The following is a 6,178-nucleotide window of genomic DNA, read 5'->3' as shown; positions in this document are numbered from 1 at the left end:
TTTTTAACTTTCTGATATTTCTGTAATAATAGTTTTGTATAACACTTATTTTGTATAGCTATACAAAAATATTTTTTTCTTTATATCCATATTCTGTATGTTTTTTTATTTTTCTATTTCTATTTTTATTTTTCACTTAAAATTTTTTTTTTTTGGTAAACACACACACACACACACACACACACACGTACAACATTAGCTTAGGCCTACAGAGGGCCAACATCATTGATATCACTGTCTTCTACCTCTGCATCCCCATTTCATGGGGAATAACCTGCATGCAGCTGTCATCTCCTGTGATAGCAATGATTTTTTCTGGAATGCCTCCTGAAAGACCTTCCTGAGGCTGTTTCACAGTTAACTTTTTAAAAAAGTATTAGGAGTATACTCGTTTTTTAAAATTTTATTTTTTTTTCAATAGCTTTGGGGGTACAGGTGGTTTTGGTTACATAAATAAGTTCTTTCGTGGTGATTTCTGAGATTTTGGTAGAAACTTTCACCGAGCGGAGTACAGGCAATATGTAGTCTTTTATCCCTCACTCCCCTCCCACTCTTATTCTCCTCAGTTCCCAAAGTCCATATCATTCTTATGTCTTTGCATCCTCGTAGCTTAGCTCTTACTTTTAAGTGAGAACATAGGATATTTGGTTTTCCATTCCTGAGTTACTTAGAATAATGTGTTCCAGCTCCATCCAAGTTGCTGCAGAAGACATTTCATTCCTTTTTATGGCCGAATAGTATTCCATAGTGAATACATACTACATTTTCTTTATCCAGTCGTTGGTTGATGGGCCCTTAGGTTGGTTCCATATCCCTACAACTGCGAATTGTGATGCTATAAACATGTGTGTGCATATGCCGTTTTCATATAATGACTTTTCCTTTCGGTAGGTACCCAGTGGTGGGATTGCTGGATGGAATGGTAATTCTACTTGTAGTTCTTTAAGGAATCTCCATACTGTTTTCCATAGTTGTTGTACTAGTGGAATGTACTCTAAAATAAGGATTAAAAGTATAGTATAGTAAATACATAAACTAGTAACATAGTCGTTTATTACCATTATCAAATATTATGTACTGTACATAATTGTATGTGCTATACTTTAATATGACTGGCAACACAGTAGGTTTGTTTACACCAGCATCACCACAAACATGTGAGTAATGCACTGGGCTACAAGGTTATGGCTAAGAAATCATTAGGTGATAGAAATTTTTCAGCTCCATAATAATTTTATGGGATCACCATTGTATGTGTAGTCCATTGTTGACATGGGATATGACAGTGTTTATGTTTATATTTAACTAAATAGCCTTTAATAATTTCCAGGGCATATAAATGAACTCTTTATCATGACACCATAAAGAGGACTTCCTCATTTGTCCTTGCAGATTTTGATTTATTAAGATAGTGATAAAATGTCTCTTTTGGTTTTATCTAAAGCTGAGTTTATCATTTCTTTCCAAAGCATGCTTTTTCTCTCATGTTTCTTATTTCAGTAATTGGTACCCAGCCACTTAACCCAGAAACCAGAGATTCATCCTTATATTTTCTCCTTTCTTTAATCCTAACATCCAAGAGGCAGTAAGAGCAAGAACTTAGAGCATAGGTTCTGCCTGGCTTTCATCCCTGCTCTTCCTACTACCAGTTGCATGGTCTTGTATTAAACTCACATAAAGTGCTTAGACTAATTCCTGGTATGTAATAAGAGCTAACTAAATGTCCTATTTATTACGACAAATAAAAAATAAATCAATAAGTCAATCATAAATCATTACTTATCATCATTTGAATCTTTCAATTTCTTTGCCACCTCCCAGTCTAAATCCCTACTCCCACCTAAATTGCTGTCCTAACAACCACCTAATTATTCTTCTCCATTTCTGCTCCCCAACTCCAACTCATTTCCCATCCTACTGCCAGACAGAGCTTTTCAAAATGAACTTATCATGTTACTCTGCTATGTAATACCCGTCAGTAGCTTCCATTTGCTTTCAGTATAAATTCCCATGTAAATCCTTACCGTATAATCCTTACCATATATAACAGTGTCATATAGCCTCTGTTTTCCTACCAGACCCCTTATTCCAATAGTCTCCTCTCTTGTTTCCACACTCCACCCACATTGTTGTTGTTGCTGCTTTCTTTCTTTTTTTTCAATCATTGTTCCTAGAACTCCCCGATTTCTTATTCATTTTAGGACATTTGCACTCATAGACTCTCTCAAGTTTCACCTTCACTGTTCCCTTCATCAGAGTAAGCTATTTTTAACCCTCCCTTTGAATACAACGTGGTTCAACTAATCTAAAACTTGTTTTTTGAGAAGGTTAATAAAATCGATGTCTTTAACTAGACTGACCAAAGAAAAAGATAAAAGATTACCACCAATATAGAAATGAAAGAGGGAACTGCAGATCATGAAGTCAGTAAAAGGAAAATAAAGAAATTTTATGAGAAACTTTATGGCAATACATTTGACAAATTGGATGAAATGAACAAATTTCTTTATAAACTCTCTCTCTTTTTTTAAATTAACCTTCTTTAAAAAATGTTTTTATTTCCATAGATTTTTGGGAATAGGTGGTATTTAGTGATTTGTGAGATTTTGGTGCACCCATCACCAAGCAGTGCAGGCTGAACCCAATTTGTAGTCTTTTATCCCTCACCCACTTCCAACCCTTTCCCCCATCCTCAAAGTCCATTGTGTACAAACACAAATTCTGAAGTCTTAAGGATTTTCTCAAGAAAAACAACATGAATAGTCTTATATCTATTTTTAAAATCAAGCTTATAGTAAAATTTTTTCAACAAAGAATTCTCCCATCCCAGATGGTGTCACTGTCAAGTATTTAAAGAAGTAATATTATTCTTCCACCAACTCTTCCATAAAAGATAAGAGCTGAGAACACTTTCCAGTTCATCCTATGAGGTTTGCATAGTTTCAGAAAGGAAATGTGCTATAATCATTATCTTTATTCTTCCTCATGTAATATGTGTTTTTTTCTGACTGCCTTCAAGATTTTCACTTTATCTTTGTTTTTCAGCTGTTGGAATATGATGTGCCCAAGTGAAGGGTTTTTAAGTGGTGGTAGGGTGGTGATTCTTAGTGTTCCCTGAGCTTCTTGGATCTGCGGTCTGATTTTTTTATTATTTTTTGAAAATGTTGGCCATTATTTCTTCAATTATTTCTCATTCCCTATTCTTTCTTGTGTACACTGGGATTCCAATTACACATGTGTTAGACCTCTTGATATTGTTTCATAGCTCTTAGATGTTCTGTTCTGTATTTTTAATTATTTTTTCCTTCAACATTTCAGATTGGGTAACTTGTATTTAGTCATCTTTAAGTTCATTAATTTTTTTCCTCCATGGGCTTGGCAGTGTTGAATCTATTGAGGAACCTGTCAAAGTAATTCTTTATCACTTATGATTTTTCATTGTTGCATTTCTATTTGGGTCTTTCTATTAGTTTTCATCACTCTGCTAAAATTTCCCATTTGTCCATGCATGTTGTCCACATTTTCCACTAGAACTTTTAACACAATAATTTATTTTAAATTCTTTGTCTGATTGTTTCAACAATTGGGTCATATCTCCTTTGCTTCTTAACAGTGTTTTTTTTTTTTTATAGTCTTATAATTTTTGGTTGATTGAAACCTGGCATTGTGTTTAGGACAATAGAGACTCTGGTAAATTGTATTTATGCCTGAGTAATAGGCATGCCTGTCTATTGTTGTGGTGGGGTGCATTAAGTCAGTGTAGTCAGAAGTTGAAAGCGGTTTGTTTGTTTTGCTGTGGTTACCTTCATTGTATTAGTCTTCAAATTTCCTCCCGGGCTATCCTGTAGTTAAGTTGGGGGTTGAATCTTTAGGATATTTCTCAATGATCATGTTCCGCCTCAACTTTTGGTCTTCCCTAGGAGCCCATAGCTTTGAGTAGGTTTTCTCTCTGTCCTTGCCCTTCCCTCAGTAGTAGACTATTGTAACTTGATACTTAATGCTAGCTAGCCTGGTTTGGGGCTGAGGTAAAGGGGCCTTTCCTGATGTCCTCTTTTTAGTCCCAGTCTCAGGCAGGCCCTGTGAACCTGGGTCTCAAAAGTAGAACTTTCCAAATGATTCTGCCCCTCTTTTGCATGATATCCATACTCCATACTATCCATATGATAACCTTATACCTTTGGTAGATCTTTTGGGGAAAAAGTTTTCTGCCTTTCCCTCAGTCAAAAGAGATCTTGAATGGTCAGAGCCCAGGATGGTTTCTTCCTCCTTTCCCAGTGGTACAAGTTTTTGGTTTTGTTTTCCTGTCTGCTTCTCCTAGCTGCAGTTGGGCTCTACCTGTGCCCTGCCTTTTCCCCACACTCTTAAGGCATTTATTCGGTAAGAGAGATAGGGGGAAAGGATCTAGATGGGGCTTTTTGCCTCTCCTGCGGTGGAGACTACCCCTCCCCTCTCCCAAGCACATAGGCCAAGGGAAGTTTTCTGTGGCCTCCCACCCTTCCCCCTTGGCATTATACTCTCATTAGTACATGATGATCGTGGTGGAGAAGAGCCTGTAAAGTGTTATAAACATTCTTTATGTCTGTGGCTGCCAGGGGCTCTTATACTTTCAGGTAAGTTCACACTGAGCTGTTAACAATTCATCAACAACTTTAATCTAAAATCTTTTTATCCCTTTGTGTGGCATCTTATTTTCCTCCCATACTCGACTCCACGTGGCCAGGGCTTATGTTTGACTCTCCTCACAGGCATCTGTCTTTTTTAAACTTTGAGGCTGGTTTGTTACCTTGAGAACTTAGCTCTCTTATGTTCAAGAAAAGTTAAATGATTTTTCTGAAAGATTTAAAGAGCAGCTATAGCCCTCCTCGTCAGTCTGTTTTTTAGGTATTATGCAATGAAAAGAACATGTTTTTATGTCCATGGAACTTTCAAGTTTTCATATTTTCCCCAATTTTTTCCATTTCCTTTCTTATTTTCCCCTTTGATTCTTTTTCATTATTTTCCACATTTCTTCCCCCACTAAATGTCCTTGGCTTGTCCTTTTATTTCCTAGCCCTTTCATCTGTGTAGTTTTCTTAATACCAGTGGCTCTTTTCTTTGAGTCTATGCCTTTGTCATTATTCTTTTTTGATTTTCTTTAAATACTCCTCCTGTCTTTTATTTTTTTCTCGTATGTTGTGTCTTTCCCATAGTGGGGAAAGAATTTATAAAAGGGAACTTAGGATTTACCTGGTAGATATTTAAAATTGCATTTTAATCTTTAATGTAAAAGATCTCTAATTATTGATTGCCTGATATGTCTCTAGATAACTTCATGAACTTTAAGTGTCTCCAAATACCTTCCATCTGTTTTGAGTCCTGCTGCATTTGTTGGGTTGTATTTCCAGAAGGCTGCTAGGCTTTTGAACTTGGAATTTCAAGTACCTCAAGTCTCATATGTCCAAAACGATGTTGATCTCATTCTCTCTAAGTTTGTTCTATCATTCTAGTCACCATGTTAGAATCTTCATGGTCATTATCATCTCTTCGCTCATATTTCTTATCATAGCAATTCTTTTAAATTTCCTTTGAATCTGCCTATATTGCTATTACCTCACTCCCCAAGTATATTAGTCCATTTTCACACTGCTGATAAAGACACACCTGAGACTGGGTAATTTATAAAGAAAAAGAGGGTGAATGGACTCACAGTTCTATGTGGCTGGGGAGGCCTCACAATCATGATGGAAGACAAAGGCACATCTTACATGGCAGCAGACAAGAGAGAATGAGAACCAAGTAAAAGGGGTTTCCTCTCATAAAACCATCAGATCTCAGGAGACTTATTCACTACCAGGAGAACAGTATGGGAGAAACCACCCCTGTGATTCAATTGTCTCCCACCAGGTCCCTCCCATAACTCGTGGAAATTATGAGAGCTACAATTCAAGATGAGATCTGGGTGGGGACACAGCCAAACCATATCACCAAGTTCATCATTTCTTCTTAATATTATTCATATCTCCCTACCGAGATTTCTGTAACAGAATTAAGGTCACTGGAGTTTCTGCATTGCCAGATCTACTGGTTCACAATCTTCATTCTCCTTAAGCATTGGTCAGCGTTTGGCATTATTCTTAATAACAAGCACTTGAACAGTCAAATAACATTATGTAAAAAATATTTACCATGACTTACACCA

This window comes from Macaca mulatta, chromosome 12 (assembly GCF_049350105.2).
Source record: "Macaca mulatta isolate MMU2019108-1 chromosome 12, T2T-MMU8v2.0, whole genome shotgun sequence".
Lineage (NCBI taxonomy): Eukaryota > Metazoa > Chordata > Mammalia > Primates > Cercopithecidae > Macaca > Macaca mulatta.
This window is presented reverse-complemented; position numbering follows the sequence as displayed.